The sequence below is a fragment of the Hyla sarda genome, chromosome 13 (genome assembly GCF_029499605.1).
Source record: "Hyla sarda isolate aHylSar1 chromosome 13, aHylSar1.hap1, whole genome shotgun sequence".
NCBI classification, from domain to species: domain Eukaryota; kingdom Metazoa; phylum Chordata; class Amphibia; order Anura; family Hylidae; genus Hyla; species Hyla sarda.
In genome coordinates, this window is record NC_079201.1 from 10,239,188 (window position 1) to 10,266,960 (window position 27,773).

General features: G+C 42.4%; 2 long non-coding RNA genes across 2 annotated transcripts in view; one reads left to right on the forward strand and one right to left on the reverse strand.

Moving 5' to 3' along the window:
- LOC130297447 (uncharacterized) overlaps positions 1–24,012 on the forward strand; it is a 45,204-nt gene extending 21,192 nt beyond the window's left edge. The window contains exon 3 of the long non-coding RNA XR_008849522.1: positions 22,736–24,012. This is a non-coding gene — a long non-coding RNA (uncharacterized LOC130297447). The remainder of the gene's footprint in view (positions 1–22,735) is intronic.
- On the reverse strand, positions 2,956–10,924 carry LOC130297448 (uncharacterized). Its single transcript, XR_008849523.1, has 4 exons — positions 10,879–10,924; positions 10,014–10,110; positions 8,761–8,937; positions 2,956–3,450 (listed from the first exon to the last, which is right to left on the reverse strand). It is a non-coding gene; the product is annotated as an uncharacterized LOC130297448 (long non-coding RNA).
- Positions 24,013–27,773: the final 3,761 nt, after the last annotated feature.

The window sequence follows — 27,773 nt, forward strand, 5'->3', positions numbered from 1 at the left end:
TATGGACCAATTCACTGTAGAAAGCTTAAGATAGTAAAAGTAATAGTGAGGCAATCAAATCCAATACAATAGCCATGGGCATACGCAAAAAGTTATATTAAGAGTCATAGTCAATAACAAGGATGTAGTAAAATACATAGAGATAATAGGATTCAACCTGTTTCAAAAGGATTTAACAGATTCACCGCCCCGTAAGGTTATAAGAAAATGCAACTACAAAGTAGAGGTATAAAGGAGTAGTCCAGTGGTGAAAAACGTATCCCCTATCCTAAGGATAGGGGATAAATTTCAGATTACGGGGTGTCCGACCGTTGGGGCCCCCCGATCTCCCGTACGGCCGACAGCCCGCGGGAAGGGGGCGTGTTGACCACCGCACGAAGAGGCGGCTGGCACGCCCCCTCCATACAACTCTATCGTAGAGCGGGAGCACCATAGAGTTGTATTGAGGGGGCGTGTTGGCCGCCGCTTCGTGCGGTGGTCAACACACGCTATCTGGCCAGCGAGCTGGGGCCCCATACAGAGAGATCGCGGGGGATACGTTTTTCACCACTGGACTACTCCTTTAGGCTGCATTCACATCTCGGTTTTACACTATGGGTGCCGGATCCGGCTGGGGAGGGGCAAACCGGGCTCTCCCGTACCCCAACCGGACCAGCGCTGAATTCCATTCACTTTAATGAGCCGACCGGAGTCAAACGGTGACTCCGGTCGGCTCAGTTTTGACCCATATCCAGTTTTGTGACCAGACCTAAAACCGTAGTATACGGATCCGGCACCCATAATGTAAAAACTAGATGTGAATGCAGCCTTAAAGGGGTATTCGGGTGGAAAACTTTTTTTTTTTAATCAACTGGTGCCAGAAAGTTAAACAGATTTGTAATTTAAATTCAGGTAGAAGAAACAGACATGGTCGCACATCTACATATTGTATTTTGATCTAATTGCTTCTCAGCATAAATACAAAAACTAACAGGTTCTAAGTATAAATTTTGATCAAAAGGTACAAGCCCACTCGCCACGTCAAGGCCACCTAATTTGAGTGGGTCCCTAACGTCCCTAGCATAAAATGGCATAGCACTGGGTGGTGACCACCACCACCGCGACACCAGTGCCCACAGGGGGAACGACCCACTGGCAGTGCGGCCCCAATGCCACTCAAACCAGTCCATGGGTCGCACCTCCCCCACAGACACGGCGCCACGGCAGCAACGGACGCCGCACAGCACCACACTAGTGTGAACAGGGTGTAAAAGCTCACTTACCATGCTCTTCCAGGTAATTATTAGCTGCTGAATACTACAGAGGAAATTATTTTCTTTTTGGAACACAGAGCTCTCTGTTGACATCATGACCACAGTGCTCTCTGCTGACATCTCTGTCAATTTTAAGAACTGTCCAGAGTAGGAGAAAATCCCCATAGAAAACATATGCTCCTCTGGACAGTTCCTAAAATGGACCGAGGTGTCAGCAGAGAGCACTGTGTTCCAAAAAGAAAAGAATTTCCTCTGTAGTATTCAGCAGCTAATAAGTACTGGAAGGATTACGTTTTTTTAATAGAAGTAATTTACAAATCTGTTTAACTTTCTGGCACCAGTTGATTTAAAAAAAAACAAAAAAAAAAAAAAAAACAGTTTTCCACCAAAGATCATAGGCCCCATGTAAAAAAAAATTGTAACGGAGCTTCCTCTCCACCAGACGCCATTGATAACATCTTCTTATCTGTTGAATGAGCCATAAGACTCACTTAGGCATCAGGTATCCTCACCCTCTGCACCACTTACTGCACCCTGACTCCAAAACATCCTTATAGTTGCAAACCACAAATAACAATATAACAACTACAAAAACAGCATAGCTCATGGAGCTACTCCCATTGATGTCTATGGAGAGTTATGCAAATTGTGGAATGTGGAATTGTGGAATTTTGGCTTCCCAAACACCTCTGGTTGCTGCAGATAGGAAGAAGGGGATAGGAGAGTCCTTGCTCTAGAGATAGGTTTGGGTCCCCGAGGTGAGAACGGAATCTACGGGACATTTATGGGATATCCTGGGTAAATGCTATAAATGTCTCAAATAAATATGTAACCTTTCAAGACAAAATGACCAAGGCATTGACAGCCCACTTAAAGGGGTACTCCACTGATCAGCGTTTGGAACAAACTGTTCCGAATGCTGGAGCTGGCACCGGGAGTGTGTTACGTCATAGCCCCACCCCTCATGCCATCACACCCCGCCCCCTTAATGCAAGTCTATGGGAGGGGGCGTGACGACCCCTCTCATAGACTTGCATTGAGGGGGCGGGGTGTGAAATCATGAGGGAGTGGGGCTATGATGTCAAGAGCTCCCGGTGCCGGCTCCAGCATTCGGAACAGTTTGTTCCAAACGCTGAGCAGCGGAGTACCCCTTTAACTTCCAATTGAGGTGGGGCACCTCTGCATTCGTGACAGACTGAGATCAGTTTGCCCAAGACGGTGGGGCCGGAGCGATTAGTGGGGAGGGTCAGACCCATTCTGGAGATTGCGCACCCGGAGAGGGGAGGGAGGTCACAAAGATCGGATTCCCCACGCCCAGACACTTATCCCATATCCTAAGGCAAGGGGATATGGGTTTACAAGCTGGATAATTCCTTTAAAGGGGTACTCCGCCCCTAGGCATCTTATCCCCTATACAAACGATAGGGGATAAGATGTCGGATCGAGGGGGTCCCGCCACTTGGGACCCCCTCGATACCAGACATCCGGTACACAGAGCGGACTTCGCTCCGTGCTGGATGACTCGCGATGCAGGGCGGAGGCTCTTGATGTCACAGCCACGTCCTGCTCATGATGTCACAGCCACGCCCCCTCAATGCAAGTCTACGGGAGGGGGCGTGATGTCCATCATGCCCCCTCCCATAGATTTGCATTGAGGGGGCATGGCTGTGACGTCACAAGCCTCCGGTGCTGCACCCAACGCTCTAAACGAATGGCGGGTGCAGCAGGGAGATTGCGGGGGTCCTCAGCAGTGGGATCCCCGCAATCAGACATCTTATCCCCTATCCTTTGGATAGAGGATAAGATGTCTAGGGGCGGAGTACTCCTATAAGACTGTGCTTCCTGCTAGTCCATGAATTATATTGTTTTTTGATGGCGGTGGCTGTCGTATGGTCTTAGAGTTCTTGTAATGGCGGTACCAATAATGACGATATTTCAGCATAGTTTTTCAGATAAAAAAAAAAAACAACAAAAATATAGAGAATAATACAAAATGCAATATTAGGATTTATTATAGTCATTGTGTGTTGAAATAGTTAAAATTAAACCCTACTCTGTAAAGTGAAAATATTCTGGTGCCAGCAGCAATTTCAATAAGTTTAATAAAACAATTATCAAAACCAGACCTGACACGAGAAAAAACAATTAATAAGATAGATGAAGTAGGATGCGTCTCCCAGGCATACATTCACTGGAGCTGTAGGAAATAGAAACAAATATTTCAAGTCATGCAGAAAGGAGTCAAACATTTCAGAGACTGTAGAATTCTTTTAGTTAGTGTGTGTATATATATATATATATATATATATATATATATATATATATATATAACCAATGAGATACTAAAGCGTACCCATCATTTCAAAATAATGCTTCTATATGTTCCTCATTAGGTCATGCAGAAGCTTTACATGGCTTTTATGTGTCTAGCTTCTGTATTTGGCTCACAAATCCCTTTGTTCTGCTGCTCACTCATTCTGACATCCACTGCTCAGGAAGGGACGTGGCCCAGGTAAGCACTGAGCCCGTCCTCACTCACCAAGCATTCACTTCCTCCCTGAGTGTTCTGTGCTGTGCTGGGTCTCTCTTTATCCAACCACTGCAGGCTGCTCTATAACTCCCTCCTCTTTTTTAAGACAGAAATCTGATAGGACAGAAGTGAGCACAGAGGAGTGCTAGCCCCGCCCTCACTTCCTGGACCTCACTTTAAGGACTCCTTGCAATTATAAAAAAGGTCCATGGCTTGGTATAGCTGCTTAATAATTCCTTAATATCTATCATTCATTCTTGTTAAAAAGTAGGGGAAAAAAAGAATTAAAGAAGAACTAACAACAGTTCCACAGAAACAAAACATTATATTTTCCATACTACAGCATCTACATGCTCTACACGTTATTAAAGGGGTATTCCACTGCTCAGCGTTTGGAACAAACTGTTCCAAATGTTGGAGCCGGTATCGGGAGCTCGTGACTTCATAGCCCCGCCCCCTTATGACATCACGTCCCGCCCCTTCAATGCAAGTCTATGGCAGGGGGCGTGATGGCTGTCACGGACAGGATTATGTTCTGGATGGTATGGGGACCCCTAGTGGTGTTTTTTAAAAGCCATGATTTCTAGAAAAATGAGATAAGATTTTTAGTATAACTTTTGAGTTTATTAGAAAGTTTTATGTTTTGCAAAGAAGTACAACATATAGAAAGTTTTGTAAATCTGACAGTATCTATTAAATATTGTGAAAGGGAATATTTTAGCTGTATATCATGTGCAGAGCTCAAGTGTCAAGGAGTTAGTGCTAAACTGCAGCATGTACTCTCTCCCCCACTCCTCCCTGCCTGATTTACATAAAGGGCTCAGCGCTGGAGGGCACACTGTACAGATGAAGCCAGTATCACCTTGATCCCTGGTGCATCAAAATATTTTACTGCACCACTAAGTTATCCTGATGCATTTCACAAACCTAATTTTAACATTACTCCTCAATTCTTGAAGCCAAGGGTGTTATAAAAATAAATAATAATAGTAATCTCTGGTACATAAATCAATCTAATCACAAAACATTGCTGTTTGGTGTTACTGCATTTCAGACAACCATGGCTACTACATCTGTAAATCAATCAATCAGGACAAGGGAAGGGTGGGGGAGGGAGGAGGCATGCATGCTGTGGCTCAGGACCTCCTCCTTGACATTTGAGCTGACAGAATCCATTTAAAAACTCTGTGTTACAATTTCCAATATCTTATTTTTCTATCCAGTACGATGCACATATTGTTCTTTCAGCATTTTTAGCATGTATCATGATAACTGTTTGCACATATTATTACAGGGTCCAGGAAAGAGGCTGTTGTAAATCACTCTATATTCATACCCTCATGTCTGTGTTACCTTTATCTCTTGTAACTCCAAATCAGAAGTCGTGTTAATGGATATCAAGACCTTGCTGAATCTTATCTAAGCTCTGGAGCTCTAGAATGTCTATCTATTGCTGCTTGCTATTCTCAGTCTGCCTCTAGGGGGCAGTCAATGCATGGATATGAATGTCTCAGCATCACATCCTATTTAAAGGATTATTTTTAAATTAGTTTAATAAAAAAAGGAAAGGGGGGGATTAGATTGTCCACTCACAGAATATTCTGAAACCTATGCAGAGCCAATTTTTTTGTATTTTATGGGCTGGATTTGAGAGGTATCAGTGATAAGTGCTCCGAAATTTCCTTCAAATTATCAAATCCGATTATGCGATCCTAACAATAATAACATTTGTCACCAATGCAAATGCGGAATATTGTGCAGATTACATATCAGGCGCCTTCCAATAATTACTGGGTTGTATTATTCTTAAGCGCAGATACAGAAGAGTCTGTTATTGAGACCAGGGATGACACTTCTGAGATAGATGCGGATATTTCCCTTAGGCGAGACATGATTTAAATCCTCCTCAACCCGGCGACTTGAAGGTGTTATAATTAGTTGTGCATATAAATTGCAAACTTGGATAAACTCGTAGGTTGTACGAGTGCGGTGACAACTTCGGAATATTTAAGTTGCATCTTTGATTTTTCACTGTCAGGATATAATAAACTTTATATGGCGGCATTTTTTATCATGAATATATGTAGAATTTGCTTTACTCCTCTTTCCTTCTACAATTTTTTTTTTTGCTGCTATAAAAGCGTACCTGTCATTTCAGATATTGTTAAAAGCAGTCACGTGTGCATATGGAGAGTAGCGCCATTTCTGGCCTTTATATAACTTGTATATGGCACATTGCCCACATGGTTAGCCCATCTCTATGTCAGCTTTTGCTAAGCTTAGCTGTAGAGTGGATGAAGACGAGCCTGTGTGCTCACATACTACATACACTACTACAATACTACATACACATTAAAAAAGGGGTACTGCTTCCCTACTTCTCTGTAAGGCTGCGGATGCAATGTTTGGCATACGGTTTTCAATGAAGAGTCAATGCATACGGTTTTCAATACGGTTCCATATGGTTTTCACATTGAAAATGTATACGGGAACTGAATTGCAAAAACGTGGTGTGAATACAGAACCGCATGTGCGTACGGTTCCATCCGGTTTGCACCATACGGTTTTTGATTTTGCACAGGTTTTTTTTTTCTTGGAATTTCAATCAAACAAGTAAAACTTTATTCATAATGGAGTGAAAAATTTAAAAAAGGCATACGTTTTTTTCTTAAAAAACAGATGCAACCGGACATCATTTTTTCAAACCGTATACGGGTTAAAATTTGTACACACGCTTTGATACAGTTTAATCCGGTTCTGAGGAATCCATTTTTCAGCAAAAACCTGGAACTGTATTGCAAAAACGTGGTGTGAATGCACCCTAACAAACCATCAGGTGTTGTAGGAACATATAGAGCAGTACTGACCAGTCTAAGCTGTGAATTCAGCTGTCATGTCTGAGTAGGGGGCAGTGCAACCTGAATCTAGCCCCTACCCTTGTCCCTACCCCAAACCAGTGACTCCCAACTAAGCAACGTTCCCTACGTTCTCTAGGTATTAAGAGGTGTCAACCAGTCCAGATCAATAACATGAGCAATATTGATACAAAAAAAAAAAGGCTAAGAGTTAACAGGAACAAGCCCGGGGTTCAGAACAAAGCAGCAAAGTACAGGAAAAACAAAGTCAGGAGGACAAGCATTGGGTTAAACTAAGACAGCAACGCAGTACAAAGTCAGCAGACAGTAGAGTAGTCAGGGCACAGGTAAATGTGGGCCATAGGAGGTTAAAACAGATTAGGGGACGCAAAGAAATTGCAAGGGAAGATTCGACAATACCAAGCGAGCCACCTGTTAAAAATCTCCCACCTCCTGATAGACTGGGCCATAAGCATCACATAGTGACAAGCCAACATATGATGTTCAGGGCTGGCTTTCTTGTGACAAGTCATGTGATTCTAGCATTTCTATTGAAGAATAAGGGGGGAAAATGCCAAAGCTAAACCCACATGGCATTTTTGGTAGCATAGACCATAGACTGTTATGGAAGCAAAACATCATAATCTCAAAATGCTGCAATTTTGGAAAACTGTCACTGAGCCCCAAACCGCAGAATAACACCAAAGGAAAAAATGCCAAGCGGGTTTGGCGTTTCATAAATCCATATAGACTTTTAGCTAACATCTTGCTGCAGCGTTTTAAAAGGGTATTACAGGGATTTTTTTTATACCCAGGCTGCTAATTAGAAAAGTAAAGTATTCTGGGATTTTTTTTTCATCTGATTCTGCTACAGAGGCTGCATAGTTAGTGTAGTTCATAATATGGTGTCTGTTTGATAGTGCCAATAACAACCTATAAGGGGTGACCCCCTTATGGGGACAACCCTCACTAGAACCCTCCCTATAAAATATTTGCTTTATTTAGTATTGATTAAAATTTGTGACCCCAAAGAAAAAGTTAAAATCTGCAGTGGAAGGGGAATGTATATGATCAGGTGTGAAGGAATTCACACACTAAAGGGTGTTCGGGGCAGCTGCGCATGTATTCAATTCCACTCTGTGGACCACTGGTGATTCCAGTGTCCACTGGTGCTCAGCTGTCCCTCACTCCTTTGTTCTTAAAGATCCCCTGTACCATGCTAACTAAAACTCGGACAGTAGGCCTCCCCGACGTTTTGGTGACAAATCATCTTTATCAAGGGTTACGAGGCTACTGTGCTTCCAAACGCCCGACCTGTTTGATAGTGGTCTCAGAATTCTACTGTGATTTTTGCCCCAAGGTTTATTTTGTCTCAGGTTTTCCCAGGTTGCAGTGTGGCCTGAGACATTACATCACAAGTCAGGTGTTCAAAGTGAGCCGGTCTTTGCTTCAGCTGGAGGCAGCCTGGTCAGAAAACACTGGTCTATTGCATTGAAGAGATCACAGAGGTGTTTCAATGGGTGGGGTGGCTGATGTGTGGGAGGGAGAAAAGTGACCTCACACTCACAAACACGAAATGCTGTGATTTTTAGTTTAAGGTAACAAACTCCAACAGCAAATAGCCATTTCACAAAAAGAAAGTCTCAGCGTTATGGTAATCTCGCAACACAGCCATATAACCCCAAGACAAGCACAGAGCCTTCCTAAACATGACCATTACTGTCTGGCAGGTAAGTATTAAATTCCTCTATGATGGATTACCCCTTTAAGCTCACAGCTCCCCCTGTGCAGCACTTTCAGGAACCGAGAGGGACACCATTTACTTCTTGTGCACATAGGTACTTCCTTTCCCTTACTTCTCTGGCAAGTGTACAGCATAGCAGTAGTACAGGCTACTGATGCATTGCCAGTGTTCTTCAGTAGTATATTGTGGTATCATTTTAAAATTGTCATACTGCAAATATCTGAACTTCCTGCGATGTAGGAAGGAGACATGAGGAGCTTCATTCGTATGCAGAGAGATTTTGCTCAGCACATCTCATGCTGCTACAAATCTTTTGAACATGTGATTCAAAAGATAGAGCTGTTACTGAAGGTATATAGCAACCGTATTTGATCTTACCGCAAAACAAGTAATGTTGTTAGAAGTCGATGTTGACAAGATACTTTCAAAATTTTCAGAGAAACATAGAAATGTTTTTTTTTGGTACCGGTGAGTAATCTTTGACTCCATCAAATATCTTCTTTATGCATAATGGTGGTAAACGGCTCATGGTATTCGACTGCTGCTGACTCTTTACTGTAATGGAGTTAAAGAGTCAATGTTAGTTTCTTTTTTCTTTTAACCTGAATGTATGTACTGGAAAAGAAGAATAACTTGAATGTATGTAAGGAAGAATTGGGACACTTGCCATTCAATTTAAAGGAGTACTCTGCCGCTAGGCATCTTATCCCCATCTGGCCTTTTAGTCAAGACAGATTTCCCCTAACAAGAGGCAGTGGACAGCAAATTACAGGGAAGAGAGACACCTAGTGGCCAAGACTTTAGAGCTGTTTGTCTGGGGGTAAGCACTTGAACAATTACACTAAAGGCGTTCTCCGCCCCTAGAAATCTTACCCCCTGTTCAAAGGATAGGGGATCGGATGTCAGGTCACGGATGTCAGGTCACGGGGGGATGCCAGCTTTTGGAGACCGTGTATGTGACCTCAGGCCACGCCCCTCCATTCATGTCTATGGGAGGGGGTGCTCATATTCCTTCCTGAACTTTGATAATGTTTCTTCTTCCGCTTTACACAGAAACTTGCTTGGGGCTAGCACATAGTGTCTGCTGTCCTACAGACCTTATACACATCTTTTTGGCTGTCGCACAGCTTCCTCGTGTACTAGTTATAACATCTGGGAACACTTTTTCTTCTTGGAATAAATAGTTAAACATGGTAAACATTATTAAATATGCGCCAGACAGTAAGCAGGGATGCGTAGAGCATCAGTGCTTTAATGTAGAGAAGGCAAGAAGTAGTTTCCGAGGTTCTCTAGTGTGCCATGTAGAAAGTACCTACTGAGCAGAAAGGCTACTTAGGCAGAATACTTGTCAAAATGAAAGGAGTATGTGCTATCTAAGTAGTTTCCGAGGTTCTCTAGTGTGTCATGTAGAAAATACCTATTGACCAGAGAGGATACTCAGGCAGGGCACTTGTCAAAATGACAGGAGTACCTGCTCTCTAAGTAGTTTTTGTGGTTCTCTAGTGTGCCATGTAGAAAATACCTACTGAGCAGAGAGGTGCATGCTGTATGCCTCACTGCTCAGCTAAACAGCTTGGATGGGAAATAAAAAAAAAAAAAAAAAAAAAAAAAAAACAACAGCAATAACTCACAGAACAGCTGCCCATGTACTCTGGTTGCTTGGCTGAGCCACATCTTCATTCATCTTCTGTGACTTCTGGTCAGGTGACTGTTCTTCTACAGATTTGCCTGAAGAGAAGCACAAAATGTTTGGATTCAAACTTTAGGAACAACCTAAATTTCCTATTTCCTAGTTAATTCAATCGTGAGCTGCTAACTACTGTATATGACAGAAAGCTCAATCTTAAAGGGGTACTCCGCTGCTCAGCATTTGGAACAAACTGTTCCGAACGCTGGAGCCGGGAGCTCGTGGCGTCATAGCCGAGCCCCCTCATGACGTCACGCCCCGCCCCCTCATGACGTCACGCCCCGCCCCCTAAATGCAAGTCTATGGGAGGGGGCGTGACGGCTGTCACGCCCCCTCCCATAGACTTGCATTGTGGAGGCGGGGTGTGACATCATTAAGGGGGCAGGGCTATGACGTCACGAGCTACCGGCTCCAGCGTTCGGAACAATTTGTAAGCGTAATACCCCTTTAACTCTAAACAGCTGAACCACCAAAATAAAGATTATCATGTAACTTCCATACATATGCCAAAGGAACGAGCAGGGGGGACTCCCGGGAGGTTAATTTACATATGAATATAATATAATGTATTTATAAACAATTGTTCTACACTAATGATCAGCCTATAATACTGATCCTTTTGTTAATCCTCCCTAATACACTGAGCATCTGTGGAAAGTCTTACGTAAATAAACTGTGATTGATATTTATTGTCTTCTTGAACACACAACACGGGCATGCTATTCTCCTGGTAAACAAAGGACATCTCCGCGCAAATAGTCGAACCGCCATGTGTGTGTTCCTTTAGTTTGCATAATATTTTTACTTACCAAAGCACCAGCTTGTCCTCTAGAGTTCTGGTCACCATTGTCATCTGCGAAGGTAAGGTACAACCATTAGAAGACATTTTTGAGATGTCGCAAAGCCCTTTTTGGCCACCTAGTCAACTGATGAGCTTCAAGGATATCTCTATACTGTCTCAAAACCCTCTCCTCAGTCCAAAATGGTCAACATTCTGTAAGTATTTATTCTTACATAGTCTTCTGAGCTTACACAAGCTCTTCAACAATGCCTTAAAAAGATCCATATAAAAGCCCACATCCATAACTTGGGGAAAATCTAAACCCTTCGGTGGAAATTTCTTTTTTCATATCAACTGGTTACAGAAAGTTAAACAGATTTGTAAATAACGTCTATTAAAAAATCTTAAAGGGTACCTTTCACCAAAAAAAAAACCTTTTGATATATTATAGATTCATGTATGCAGAATAACTTTCCAATAGAATGTTATTAAAAAAATATGCTTCTTTCTATTTAATTTTCCACTTTAAAAAAATGACCACTAGTGGTCTCCCTACCAGTCTTGGCCGCAAGCCTTTTTTTTTTTTTATATAGATTTCAGACTCATGCTGGACTCCTAAATTTCAGACTGCAGCCGGGACACAGACAAGCTCAGCACTGCACCTGGCAGGGAGCAGTGCTGTGCCTGTCTGTGATCCCCTCTGCTCTGGGTTCCTCTACAAGGATTTAGAAAAGATTTTAGGGGTGGGGAAAACATTGTACCAGGAAGAATGGGTGGGTAAAATGGGGTAGAGTACAGCATTGACCCCTTAACCATTTCTTCTTATTGGACAGTACAACTCCAACCCCCAACCACGTCTTCTGATTGTAGTGGTGTGGTGGTTGGGGGGGGGGGGGGGGCAATGCTGTTGCTATTAATAGAAGGGAGGAAGGGAACAAACTGTCAGTTGGGTGGGGTATTGCAGCCAGTGATGCTACATTTTGGCGATTGGTTCTGCTGGAGAGATACATTATGTTGTGCACCGCTGTGATATTTGGTTGGCTCTGTTAGAGAGGCATTTTGTGCTGCACTGTGATATTTGTTTGAAACAACTTGAGTGGTATGTTGTACTGAGCAGTAATATTTGTTTGGTGCAGCTAGGATACATTTAAGGATAAGTCTCATGGATAAAAACTTATCACCTATCCATAGGATAGGGAATAAGTTTTAGATCGCAGGGGGTCCGAGCGCTGGGGTCCCCCGCAAACTCCTGTACGGAGCCCCTGTGCTGTAGCATGGGAGCGCCTCATGATCCCCGCCCAAAGCGGAGGCTGCCACGCCCGCTCCATTAAGCTCTATGGGAGAGCCGAAGGGGGGTCGTGACACGCTCCTGTGCTACGTGATCTAAAATGTATCCCCTATCCTTTGGATAGGGGATACGTTTTTATATATGAGACTTATCCTTTAAAGGTTGAAAAAAGACACAAGTCCATAAAGTTTAAAAAAGGAGGTGAGGACATGGATGGAGGGAATGGGTATGGGTGGATGAAGGGAAGGAGTATGGGTGGATGAAGGGGAGAGGTATGGGTGGATGAAGGGAAGGAGTATGGGTGGATGAAGGGGAGTGGTATGGGTGGATGAAGGGAAGGGGTATGGGTGCATGAAGGGGAGGGGTATGGGTGGATGAAGGGAAGGGGTATGGGTGCATGAAGGCGAGGGGTATAGGTGGATGAAGGGGAGGGGTATGGGTGGGTGAAGGGAAGGGGTATGGGTGGATGAAGGGGAGGGGTATGGGTGGATGAAGGGGAGTGGTATGGGTGGTTGAAATAAGGGGAGGGTATGGGTGGATAAAGGGGAGGGGTATGGGTGGGTGAAGGGGAGGGAAATGGCTGGAAGCAGGGCAGGGGTATGGGTGGAAGAAGGGGAGGGGTCTGGTTGGATGAAGAGGAGGGGTATGGGTAGATGAAGGGAAGGGGTATGGGTAGATGAAGTGGAGGGGTATGGGAGGATGAAGGGGAGGGGTATGGGTGGATGAAGGGGAGAGGTATGTGTGGATGAAGGGGAGGGGTATGGGTGGTTGAAGGGAAGGGGTATGGGTAGATGAAGTGGAGGGGTATGGGTGGATGAAGGCGAGGGGTATGGGTGCATGAAGGCGAGGGGTATGGGTGGATGAAGGGGAGGGGTATGGGTGGATGAAGGGGAGGGGTATGGGTGGATGAAGGGGAGGGGTATGGGTGGATGAAGGGGAGGGGTATGGGTGGATGAAGTGGAGGGGTATGGGTGGATGAAGGGGAGGGGTATGGGTGGATGAAGGGGAGGGGTATGGGTGGATGAAGTGGAGGGGTATGGGTGGATGAAGGGGAGGGGTATGGGTGGATGAAGGGGAGGGGTATGGGTGAATAAAGGGGAGGGGTATGGGTAGATAAAGGAGAGGGGTATGGGTGGATAAAGGGGATGGGTATGGGTGGGTGAAGGGGAGGGGTATGGATGGATGAAGGGAAGGGGTATGGGTGGATGAAGGGGAGAGGTATTGATGGATGAAGAGAAGGAGTATGGGTGAATGAAGGGGAGGGGTATGGGTGGATAAAGGGAAGGGGTATCAGCGGATGAAGGAGAGGGGTATGGGTATATTAAGAAATGAGTATGTTATATTTTTTTCATACACATTAATGTTATTATGTTCCTTTTTTTTTGTTTTGTTTTTTTGAGCCATAAAATTATAACTAAAATGATGTGTAAATATAGCTTAAGACTTTCTTAGTAAATCTCCCGCTTTCTGTTAGCGCAGAAAAACTCCTTTATTCTAGGAAGTTGTTTAAACAGATCAGAAGACGGTTCAAGAAAGGATTTCACCCCTCAACATTTCTGAAAGCTCCGGAGTTAATTGATGTGAAATCGAATGGATAATCTAATATTACGTGAGCCTCCAATGACAATGTACTGACCTGCAAAGTACAATCTGCTGCAATTACTCCTGGGAAAAACACCTTCTGGTGCAGACCAGCAAAATATGTCATTTAACTGCACCGCGACATTCACTTAAGACAAGTATGAAGGTTGAAATACACAACTCTGGGAAACGAATGTAAAATATCAAAACATTTGTGGTGAATAGACAATGCGTGCTATGTAGCATGTGCCTGCAATAGCTCTTTCTCTTTCTAGTTGCACGCAGCTTAATCTGAGGTACTGAGGGGATCGATTTCATGTTTGTTTTTACAGAGATCTAACAGAACGATCATTTACAAAGTTCTACACTGTATGCAGTTGATTCCTAGAGGAAAGAATTCATGAATCGTTGCCAATCTGCTCCATACAATCATCCACTTAAAGGGGTACTCCGCCCCTAGACATCTTATCCCCTTTCCAGAGGGGACCCCCGCGATCTCCCTGCTACACCCGGCTTCGGGTGCAATGCTGGAAGCTCGTGATGTCACGGCCATGTCCCCTCAATGCAAGTCAATGGGAGGGGGCATGGCGGTGAAGTCACGAGCGGGGCGTGACTGTGACGTCATGAGTCTCCGCCCCGCATCGCCAGTCACTGGATGTCTGGGGTGCCATAGCCGAGATCGCGGGGGTCCCCTATTCTTTGGATAGAGGATAAGATGTCTAGGGGCGGAGTACCCCTTTAAAGCAGCAAATTCAAGTCCTACTTACAATACAGGATCACAAGTGCTAGCTGTGGCTGGTAGCTCTGTGTGTAAGGGAACCATAAGGGCTCATCCACACTATGGACATTCGGAATGGGCTTGCAGCAGCCTCACATTGTTTTCAGTGGGATTCTACTGCTCTGTTCCCATGTTAGAAAAGAGTTGAGTGTGAAGTAATCACAGCACTGAAGAGAGTTTGGAGGATTTCACACATTGTCTCCAGTCCCCGCTGTGATGGCATTGTTTTTTTTTTTTTTTGTATCCAGTTTCCTGTATCTACTAGCCAGAGGAGGAGAAAGCTGAACAAGGGCCCTTCTTCGTTCACCAATCTCTTTGAGAGACTATGGTTTGAGTTTGTGCTGTGATGCTTAGAACATCACAGAAGTTCTTCAGTATTTGCCATGTGTGTAGGTTTTTGTGCCAAAAAAACTGTCAGTAAAATACAAGTGTCTGTACCACAGTACGCCAACCTATGTAGCTCCCTCACAGCACAGAGCATCTACTTGGACTGTTCCTGTATCTTTCCTGCCACTGCATTTTCATTAGTAACACTGCTTACCTGTGTAAAAGGCACACCAGAGACTTTCCAGTCAGTATATCTGCTAGTAAAATAACTCTTAAAGGGACAGTGACCAAATCTTCACTTATCTGTCTAAAACTTGTAACATACTACTTTGTGCTAAAGAGATTGGGGGAGATTTATCAAAGCCTGCCCAGAGGAAAGGTTGCTGAGTTGCCCATAGCAACCAATTAGATTCCTTCTTTCATTTTTGAAAAGGCCTGTGAAAAATGAAAGACGCGATCTGATTGGTTGCTATGGGCAACTCAGCAACTTTTCCTCTGGACTTGCTTTGATAAATCTTCCCCATTGGGTTTTAATTGGATTTACAAAAACTGTAGAGTAAAGTTCCAGGTTCTTTCCACGTTATGCAAGTTTCTGGATTTTTCATTCCTGCACCTCACACTTTGGGAACAACCTATTTGAGAAAAGTGTTGTTGGGCTCACAGGGAAGCCTTAGGTTATCAGGACCACCCTGCCACATGACATTTCCAGGAACTTCTTCGCCAAGCTAGCCCGCACCGCAACAACTACTATTCCCTTGAGTACCACAGCCACTGTTAACAATTTCTTATAAATTGACTCCTCCTGCACCCTTTATAGTCTGACAAGTCTGGACTCAATCTCAGTGTTGAGTCGTTCACATCCTCCTACAAGTTAGGAACATTTATGTCACTGTCATAACACTTCGATGCAGAGTACAACACAACCGCATTTGGCAGGAAACCATCTGTCTTAAAGTGAGCATGGGGACTCGCCCATGGAATGGTCAGGTGCCACACAATCACCAATCCTAGTCTTACAGCAAGGTTCCAACTAGCTGAAAGGGGTACTCTGACCCTAGACATCTCATCCCTAATCCAAAGGATAGGAGATAAGATGTCTGATTGCGGGGGTCCCGCCACTGGGGACACCCGCGATAGGGGATAAGATGTTTAGGGGACGATATCGGCTGCGGCACCCCAGACACCCGGAGCATGGAGCAAACTTTGCTCTGTGCCTGATGAATGGCAATGTGGGGCAGAGGCTCGTGACGTCATGACCACGCCCCATCAATGCAAGTCTATGCAAGTCTAGTCAAGCCCCCTCCCATAGACTTGCATTGAGAGGGCATGGCCATGATGTAATGAACCTCGGGCGCTGCACCCGATGCTCTAAATGAATGCCGGGTGCAGCAGAGAGATCACAAGGGTCCCAAGCAGCAGGACCCCGTGATCAGACATCTTATCCCCTATGCTTTGGATAGGGGATAAGATGCCTAGGGGCAGAGTAACCCTTTAAGCCAAACGGCTGATGCCTGAGGAAGCAATAGAATTATTTTGAAATGCGTTGTATTGTGGGAAATAAATCTTTAGTTCTTACCTGAGTCTATCAGCGCCTGATTACCGGTCTGTCCTTGAAATACATTTTTTTGGTTTGCTAATAAATGCTAAGGTTTAGATTTGAATCCCGAGTTCTGTGATAGTTCTTCCATATGAACAATGACGGGGAATGTTAAACTCTAACAGACAGATCCAATGGTGCCGCCATCATACATTGCTGTCATATTCTGTTTACATCAGAAGGATCTGCTGACCACTTATAGGATCTCAATCCAGCATGTTTGCCAAGCATTTATTGACACTGCTACAGGAGGGAAGTCAACCAACCAACCAAGCAATCGCCCAGAGGACTCGGCCAATGTTGACCAGACCTCATCTCTCGTGTATTGTTGCACATAACGGAGCAGCAGATGATGATACATAAACAATCACCGTGTATGCTCCTGTTTAGGTCCAATACATTTTAACATGATAAACTACTGTAGGCAGATGTTTTTCTCTCATGCGAAATACTGGACCAAACAATTCCTGCGGAGAGCTGCATGCCATCTGCTCAGAGCATAATGCTTAAATTCGGTTATATCTCATCTGCTTTCCCTCCCTTCTCCTAGACGCTTCTCCGAATACAGGCCGCGCATCATTCCCCCTGAGCTTTTGCGTGGTTACTCATTGCAAGAAAGGCTTTGTCTATGATGTTCAATATCAATCCCTTTTTTGAAAGTCTTCACCCCCGCCCCCCTATATATCAGACTTCAGTAGTTGTGATTTTGTTGAATCATCTTATTAACCCACCAATGTTTGGTGTCAGAGTTTACAAGGGACCGGCTTCTCCCTGGGTGCAGGATCAAAAACACAAGTGTCCGTTTTCATTCTTCTTTATGCATTGGTAAATGAATAATGTTAACAATTACAGTAGGCTTGCACTCGTGACATTGCTTCGCACATCAGAAGTGCAGACGCTCCAGGGCTTGCGTTCTGGGAAAGATAAGAACACGATGAGAGGGATGCAGAGCGCATTTAAATCTACTGGTACCAGGGGAAGCTACTTCAGAGTGCCGGGGCAGAATCCAGGCTCCTCGACTTGTTGTAATTAGCATGAGTTAATTAACGTTAATTCCATCCAGCTGGTTAAGGGTATAGAACTACTAACAGTAGTGGAAGAAAAGTTACGACTCAAGTAATATCAAACGCACAAAGCTGATCCCTGTGGGGACACTTACAAGATGGTGCTCCGTTGGGCGTCGTAGACCGAAGATACAACCCAAAAAATTATGGAATCGCCCATTGGCAAAAATTTGGGAATCACCCATTGGGAGGATGTCACCTAGTTTTTAGTTTTGTTTTATCAGAGACATAAACAACCACAAAAAATATTGAGGAGTGGAACATTTTGGGTTTTTCAAACGTACCTCAAACAAAAGTAAAAAAGTTTTCCGCATCAAGAAGATACAAATATTCAAAAAATATTAAACGATCAACACAAAATCCCAATTACTTGGTTGTGATTAGAATTCGTTGAGACTTCACTGAGGATAAATTATATTCTACATCAGTGGTCTCAAACTGTGGCCTGCCAGATGTTGTAAAACTTCAACTCCCAGCATGCCCAGACAGCCAATGGCTGTCTGGGCATGCTGGGAGTTGAAGTTTTGCTATATCTGGAGGGCCACAGTCTGAGACCATTGATCTACATCAAGCTGATCCTCCCAGCTCTCTGGTAGTCTTGTCATAGAACGGTTTCCAAAATATATTGAGACTTAGACGGTTTACTGGCCAGGTCATTGAGTCAATATACCTTTCGTGAAAAAACCCTTTTTGGTGGCTTATGGAATTATCTCTTTAAGAATAACCCCATCGCTACAAACCTATTTTCTATTCATGAAAAGTGGCCAACATTTTTAGGTCCACCTGTGCAATGACTTTTGAGGTAATGATTGCTCTCTCCCCAGGTCTGACATGTACACCCATACCATATGGTAACATTGACTTGTGCGCATCCACAGCGGTACATAGACTTCAATAAAGAGAAAATATTCAGCTAACCGCACCAAATGTACAGGTTTTACACTCCATGGCTTGAAGTCAGAGCACCCGGCCCACTGTGTGCAAGGAGTTACCAGCCATACACTCAACATTGGTGCATAGTGGTGAATCTCCACCAGTTGTAGACTAAACACTGGTGCATAGTGGTGAACCTCTTTTTTTTTTTCACTTTTATGTTTTTCAGATTCCTACATAAAGTGGACTACGTTGATGACTGGTGGTATTTTTTATTTATTTTTTTATTAAAATGATCAATGAGCGGTATGGAGGTGTTTTTATTTCAATAAAAAAAAAGTTTACTGGTGCCTTGTGGTTTTTCTTAATCACTTAACAAGCTTAGTATTAAAGTATTTAAATAAATAAATAACATTTTTTAAAGTTGTTGGGGCTCCTTTTTCATGCCCAGCCAGACAAAAAGCAGCAGGGGCTTAGTACTACCAGGTGTTTTTATTTCAATAAAAAATAATTTTAAAAAAATAGTGTCTTGTGGTTTTTCTCAACTACTTTACAAGCTTAGTAGTAAAGTAGTTAATTAAATAAATATTTACTTTTTTTCTCAAGTTGTAGGGTCACATTTTTCATAAGAGAACAGGTAATAAAAAACAAGCAGCAGGGGCCTAGTACTACCAGGCTGGAAATGGTAATTTATTTTGGACCTTCTTAGCCTAATAATAATATCCTGCACCAGACCCAGAGTGCTCTTTTATGATGCTCCGGGCCTGACAGTACCTGACTCTTCCTAGCACCCCAGCTTTGCTAATTTAGTTGGTATGGTCCTTAAGGAGTTAAGTTGGATATTTGGTTTATAATAGCGAGTGAATGAAGATAATTGGAACTAATGCTCTAACAAAGCTTTCCTTCTGTTAAATGACAATCAAGACCACACAGAATAAATAACAGTACTTCTCAATTATTGCCACTTTGGAATGCCATGGTGTCCAATAATGGCGTGGCAAATGCTGCGCAAATTTTTATTATACACAAATGCATCGTGTAATTCGATAATATTATAGCAAATAATTTTCTACTCGGAAACTATACTTGTCAGTCAGTGCTAAAAATAGCCCCGGCGATTGCGGCGGAACTGGAGCAGAATACTAATTCCTCATTGATTAGGGGAAACTGTTTCCTATTATAAATTACATGTTCTCCGTCTCAGCATTTAATGATAGAATTTAATTAAATATTTAAAGAAATGAATCTTATTTAATGGATTTTGTTGCATTTCTATTAGTGGACATTGGAATAACATTAGACAATGCAATTAAAAAAAAAAAAAAAAAAAAAGATATTGGGATAGATGAGCCGTAATTAAGCTTGGACAAATAATTATTCTAATTCACTCTTCCCATTGTTGGCTATAATACTCCTGCTTAGATTCTGTTCAAACAAGCAGATAATGGATTGGAACAGATAAGCTGCCGTACCAGAGTTAATGTACCAATTACCTTTTTCATAAAATGAATAGACTTATTTTTCATCCTTTATCAAGTATATAATCCAAGACGCCATACAAGAAGATAATACATGGAAGCAAAAAGTTCACAAACTACTTCATGTAGGGATGTTCTGTACCACTGAAGATCCAGAAAATAGAACATTTACAAAAAATAAATAAAATGAAATGTCATGCTTAATAGGGGTTGTTGGGCTAAGTGGGTTTTGCAGGTCATAAGTATCTGGCTGGGCTGCTATACCAAACACAGCCTATGGACAAGAGTGGTGCTGTTTCTAGTCTTTTTATTTTTTTTATTTCGTAAACCATTTTAAGACCTGTTTACACTGTGTCTTTTTTACTGTTATTTATCCCTTAAAGTACTGCCCATAAAGCAATGTTTTTACTGCTCAAAAAATGTGCAGAAATTAATAGACATGTCAATTTTCCATTGATTTTTGAGCCATTAAAAAAAAATAAAAAAACAGCCAATCTTTTCAGCCATTTTCTAGTGAAAATCTGCCAATATATTGATGACCTCATCTTTATCTGGGATGGTCAAGAAGACTCCACCATATTGCTCCTAAACTCTCTAAAAAAAACAATGATTGGAGAATCAGATGTCCTATTTGAGATGCTGAATTAATCTGAACTGTCCCATTCAAACAAATGGGATCAGTTCAATGATCAGATGTGTATAGGTCCAGTCCCCAGTTATAACTGCAGGCCATGCGGGGTAATACTGGAAGATGCACTTTCACCTTTTAGCATGTTCGGTGATTCGGTGTCCCAAATGAATGGGATCAGTTCAATGATCAGTTGTGTATGGGTCCGGCACCCAGTTATTACTTCTGGCCATAGGATTCATTCTCCCTTTGAGCATACTCAATTTGGGACACCGGATTAATCTGAACTGTTCCATTCAAATTAATGGGATCAGTTTAACGATCAGTTTCCCTCTGATGCTTTTCTACAGTACCGGAGGGAAACTGAGCTGAATAACTGGACATATGTGACGGCACCCATGGATTTGTAGTGGATTTCAACCTCTAGTTTTTGATTTTGTTAGAATTTGTTCTCACTCATAATTTTTTTACTTTTCGGGATAATTTCTATTTACAAAGATGTGGCACTGCCATGGGCACAGCCTGCGCTCCATCGAACGCCAACCTCTTCCTAGGGTACTGGGAGAGGGGAGTATTCATGTACGATGGGGCACAGGGTGTGAACCACGTGCAGTGCTGGATTCACTACATAGATGATGTTTTATTTTTATGGCAGGGGTCAGTGTCCGGGCTCGAGAAGTTCATGACAGAGCTCAATGAAAATTAGATGAATATTAAACATACCTATAAGCATAGCTCTGAAATGGTGGATTTATTGGATATACAGATTCAAATGTCAACACCGACCGCTGCTGGGAACTCCCGTGATCTCGGTGCAGCCCCCGGCATTCTGTGTCGGGTGCTGCTTCCAAGACAGGGATGTGACAACACAGTCATGCCCTAGTGATGTCACGCCACGCCCTCTGCATTCATGTCCATAGGAGGGGGCTTGACGGCCATCACGCCCTCTCCCATAGACATGAATGGAGGGGGCGTGGCATGATGTCACTAGGGGGCACGACCGTATAAACCTGGAATACCCCTTTAATAAGCTACAGTTTATCTGGATCTCAGTGAAATATTATATAATGTTTAAAATCTCAAAAAATTGTTAAGGTAAAGCAAGATTATTCCGGCTTAATCATTCCTCCAAGCTAAAGTTCAACTTTTAGGGACGATAACTTAAAAAAAAAACATTTGGGAGCTGAGGTATAATTTGCAGTTATTTTTGCCTCAAGCGTCAATATACCTTGCACCAACACATTGTAAATTTTAATAAAATCCAAGTGCCTTCTCTGTAAAGCTGGCATCCATTCATTGCAATCATATTTGGAAGTTTTGTATAACTGCCTATGGCTCTACAGTTCTTTTGTACGGATCATTTAACTGAAGCAAATCAAGAAAGTTGTAGAAAATATCACAATTGAATTTTTTTGTACTGTGTATTTTACGCTAAATCTTTTCCTCAGGATAACATTACTATCTCTATAGTTATGCTGAACACAGTTCCATTTCAGGATTGTCAAAATGCCTTAAATGATGCTCAGCCACATCTCCAAGGCTTGGAACATGATCTCGGTGTTATGTTCATTGTGTGAAATCTGCTGCATTCAGTATTAGCAAGGGCTTAGGTGATAAAAGTCATTCCTATACCCAACTGTATGCTGAAAACCAGGCTTAGACATCAATGCATTATATCCAGTGGTAATATAAGAGAGCTGTTTATGTTTTTATTACCTCTTTAGAATTGGTACCTTAATATCCTCTGTGCACAATGTCCCTAATGTACAGTATGATACCCACATGCAACTAGTTTTATTGAGTTCAATATGTATGCTTACCATGAATAACATTTAAAGGAGCTTTCTGGTTTTTAGCAAATTTTATACAAAGTTGTATCATTTTCTGTATCATCACTTTACACTAGAGTAAAGCAAACCAAACCCATAGATCCTGTGTTCAGTCAGAACTTTAATAAATGTTTACTTTGGCGTGAAGGTAAAGATTGACCAGTTTGTTATGGCCAAACCTGCTTACATACAGTATCCCAGCTTACTGTAATATATTCTCTGATCCAGGAGCATTGCACCAAACTCACAGCAACCCAACTCTACAATACAAAGCATTGGATTGCTGCCCATTGCCAACAGCTAAGGGGTTTCCCAAACAGATGCAGAAAGTTTTTTTTTGGCTGTTTGCCAAACTTTATACTTCTGCCCACAAAAGCCACTAGAGAGGCAAGTATGATTGGTTATCATTTTCTTTATTTTATTGTTTGTTTGTTTTTTACAGAAAGAAGACCAGCACTACTTCAGGACAGGAAGAGAAGATTTTTTTTCACTTAATAAAAGAGTTAATGATGGGACTTATTCATACTTATTTTCGGTTTAGTAACAGAAGCAACCTCATAGACATGTCCATTACAAAGCTGGGGATTAGCGTTAGTTCTCTCAGAACGAACCCTTTTGTCGAGGAATGTCTGAACCGAATTTTTGAAAAGCCTCCTTTTTTCCCACTATTATAAATATTTTTTTTCTGTCCTTCTGCACCCTTCTACAAAAATAATCTGTATAAAAGAGAAAAAGAGAAAGACCAACGGGCGGTGCCTCGTGTTTTACCCCAATATATATGTAGGAGGTGGGGAGAATATGGGGATGACCCCACGGGGCTTATAGATGGCCGCTCACCTCAAGACGGTAGTAATAGGCATATAACCCCAAACAACATGGGGTACCATCAATCCTAGAGACGCTGTCGAGCCAATGGGTTGCAGGAGTCGACCCAAGTCGTCCTGTAGATATGTGAGTAGAAAGTGCGGCAAAAAGAACCCTTGAAACCGGCGCTGCGACTATTAGGAGTGGTAATGAGTAAATTCGATTCGTCACAAACTTCATAGCCAGTAACCTATAGCCAGCCATATACTTGCAGCTGGGACTAAGTCACATGATGGCTATTCAGAGGAATAGCGGTCAGTGAATAAACAGAATGGACTGGTAATATACACCAGAGCATGGGCTTTTCTTTGTAATCAGCTCTCTATTCTGGTCCTAAAGGAAGATCCTCCTCTATGATGTACATTTGCCTTAGTAGATCATATAGAAAGGGTATTCTCTTAATGAGATGACCCTTTAAAAGTCCATCAGCACAACTCAGTGCTTAGTATTTTTTCTTTCATTTTCTTTTGATTTCTCCTCCATAATGCCATGCTAATTCCCTTGGATTTTGATGGGTATATTAAGCACTTAAAGGGAATGTGTAATCAAAACATGTCCTGATTTTAAACATTTCTATTATTATATGGTTATTATTATATTTTCTTTCTTGCAGTTTTCATTCTTGCCACTAGGGCTAATATTAAGTTGACTGTTCCCGTTCTGTTAAGAAAACTTTTCAATAGTCTTTTAGTTATTCTCTCAGGCAGGATTATTCAGGATAACATGTTTGTTTTATGTTTTACTAGTTTTTGCACAATGACCGCACATTTCAGGACAAAGAAAAGGCTTTTATGTTAACACATTCCAAAAGCTATAACATTTTTATTTCTCCGTTGATGTAGCTGTATAGAACCATTGTAGGTTACATATAAATTACTAATTAACTTTTACTATTTTAAGCAAGTCGGCTGTTGCTTTCTGCAGTTTAAATAATGTGCATAATTTTTCAAACTTTATTTTTTATTTTTTAGATTGTTAGACCTTCTGTATTATCTTGACATACTCCATGTACCATTATTGTCTGCCAGTAACTAACTAACCGTCCGGCTTTTATGTCATGCCTTTAGCACAGCCTTATAGGCATATAAAGTGGGTTAAATAAGTCTTGAACATGTGACAATTCTTCTCAGATATATTTCCATAGGTGCTACTGACATGACGTTTCACCAGAAACCAAAACAAATAGGCTCAAAAATAACGTTATGTATAATAATGTGCAATGACACAGGGAAAAAGTATTGAACACTTGAAGAAAGGAAGTTGCAAGAAGGCTTGGAAAGCCAAGACAACAGCTAAAATCTATTAGTAATTAAAAAGCAATCCGGCCCCTTATCAGTGCAATTTTTCAGTCCCAACTGATGGCTACAAAAAGGTCTAATTGCCAAGGTCAATGAAGCAGATAGAGAAGAGGACGGGAAACTGGAATCTGCACAACCCCACCAGGTGAGAGAATCCACGATTTCAGCTTGAGATTTTATCCCGGTGATCCCACACAAGGAAGCACTCTGTCGTAATTGCCAAGGTGTCACACAAGACACATCTCATGATGGGTAAAAGCAAAGAGCTGTCTCAAGACTTTCACAACCAAAATATTTTAAAACATAACAATGACATTGGTTACAGGAGCATACGCTTCTGAATGTCTCAGTCAGCACTGTTGGGGCTATAATATGGAAAGACAATCAATGCACCATAAATTTGTAACATAGACAAGAAGAAAATAAAACAGGTATACCTGGGCAGGAAGAAGCGTCCGCGTCTGAGAGCTTTATCGGCTCTCGCTCCTTGCCATGGATTTGTATGTCCTGTAATCTGCAGCATTTCTGTTGGAATAAAGTTTTCATCACGCCAAAGAAATGGGTGAGTGCGACTTCATCTTTCTTTGTTGTATGGCCCCATAAATTTGCCTCGACCAGGTGCTCCTCACAAGATTTGTGACGACTATCACCCATCCTGTCCCTGTAGCTAAATATAAAGGTATGTAATCACTCACCCATATCGGTAGCTGAATTTGCACCTGGACCCCGAGCGCGCTTTTGCTCCTTCCTCAGGGGATGATGTTGCTGTGTGAAGTCAGTGTTTATATATGGGGCCAGCGTGTATCCTACTTCTGGAATGCCACATGCGCCGCAAGTACGGCCGGAATCACGCCGATCCACATCTGCGTCATCATGCCGAGCAGCGCAGCCACGTCATACTGACGTGGAACGCTGATCTGTGTTCCACTGACACAGAAGGAGGACAGCGCTGGACTGCACAGTGATGCGCATGCGCACATTGGAAGCAGCCATGTACAGGTATTAAATATGTGGTCCCTGTCAAGTCCATTACACCTTTGCAGGAATGTCTGGCTAACATCACAAAGGAAGATACGGAGGCACTTGAGTCTGAAGCGGTGAATTTATTTAGGAATAGGTCATACAGCAATGCCTGGCCTAGGGCCAGGCATTGCTGTATGACCTATTCCTGAATAAATTCACCGCTGAAGACTCGTGTGCCTCCCTATCTTCCTTTGTGATTTTGGCTCTGCTATTCCGGATGAGCTATTCCCCGGCGGAGGGTCCGTGAGTACCAGTTGTTGTGCCATTACAGTGCGCCATTTGAATCCTAGTGGCAGTACCGACATTAGACTGTTTCTCTTTATTGGATGTCTGGCTAACATACTGTTACATCCTACGCAAATAATCCAGGACAATAGTGTTGGGAGCGAATATTCACAATGCGAATATTTATCGTGAATATCGCATATTCCCTCCCTGCTTCCAGCTTGTGGTGTAAACAAGGCTCCAATACTAGTTATCGTGTCAGACTGGCGGTCGCCCGAAAATTTGCATATGCGAATATGCACATATGCAAATTTTTGCGCATATTGATCCCTCTCTTCTTTTAGCTCTTATCACGCGATATTGCGCAGGCAAATTTTATGGTGAATGCGCATGCAAATTTTATGGCCCATAGTAAAAAATAAATAAAAATAGAAGGATGAGTCCAGCGCAGATTTTGTGCAAATAATGACTTCTTTATTCAGGTACCAACGACAACAGGATAAAAGTGACGCGTTTCAGCCAGATAGACTAGCCTTACTCATACTGTATGAGTAAGGCTAGTCTGTCTGGCTGAAAGCGTCACTTTTATCCTGTTGTCGTTGGTACCTGAATAAAGAAGTAATTATTTGCACGAAGTCTGCGCTGGACTCATCCTTCTATTTCTGGTCTGTCTCGCTGCTGGGTTGCACCTGTCCGGGCGTGAACACTGAGCGTAATTGGGGGTGAGCTGATGAACTTTGTTTCTCCTCATAGTAAAAAAAAAAAAAGGCTGCGAATATGCAAATTTTGCGAATATATGACAAATATTCGTCCATATATTCGCGAAATATCGCGAATCCGAATATGGCCTATGCTGCTCAACACTACAGGACAATACTGGTAAAAACTTCAGCTCTGAAGTCTTTCAAAATTGTGAATGCAGTGTGGATCTGTAATACAAACTGTAACTTAGGATTAGTACAAGGTAAAAACATTATATAATGTATCATTCAGTAAATTGTAGAATTGTGTTTGAAGGTATAACAGTCTTTACATTAGTTTAGAATACAGGCTTAAGAGTCAAAAAAATAATAACCTCTAAATATTCACTCACACCAGTCTATGGAGATAATACATTGTCTAAGCGGAAAACACAGAACAGATGGTGATAGAAGAAGAAGGATTTGTGGATTAATACATGCAGCCGAGAGAACTGTGTTTTCCACTGATCCATACACATCTTAGCTATACAATGTATGTTTTCTACTTTAGAAACTGTTTAATTGGTAATAACTTGTCTCGGAAATGTCCTCAACAGGCATAGAAATGGTTAAAGGGGTAAACAATTTTTTTTAAATCAAGTGGTGGCAGAAAGTTAAACAGATTTGTAAATTACTTCTATTAAAAGAACTTAATCCTTTCAGTACTTATTAGCAGCTGTATGCTACAGAGGAAGTTCTTTTCTTTTTGAATTTCCTTTCTGTCTGACCACAGAGCTCTCTGCTGACACCTCTGTCCATGTCAGAAACTGTCCGGAGCAGGAGAGGTTTGCTATGGGGATTGGCTTTTACTCTGGACAGTTCCTAAAATGGGTTTGACTAGCGTGCATCTTATTTATCAAGAAGGTGCAGCAGGATGAAGAATTTTGCACAGAAACCAACACACACGTCATGTAGTAACATACGATGACCCAGATTTATCAAAGAATGTCTACGGTAGAGCTATTTTCCCACGTTTATTTGGGTGGTGGGTTTGACTGGCGTGTATCTTATTTATCAAGAAGGTGCAGCAGGATGATGAATTTTGCGCAGCTCTGCTGTGGTGGGAAAGGCTCTACCACATACACTTTTTCTAGACGCTTGTGAGGGAGGGAAGTAGACACTTTCCCGGGTCCTGAATTTGGCAGGTTAGGTGTTTTTAATTACTTTCACAGAGCTGCCGGGACATTTTTACTTGCATTTTAGGCGCTACAATCAAATTTGATTGCGGTGTCTAAGGGGTTAAAGCCGGGCATCACTATGATTGGTGATGTCTGGAATTAGAGATGGGTCCTGGTGGCAGATAGCAGCCAGGACCACCCAGCTATGACCC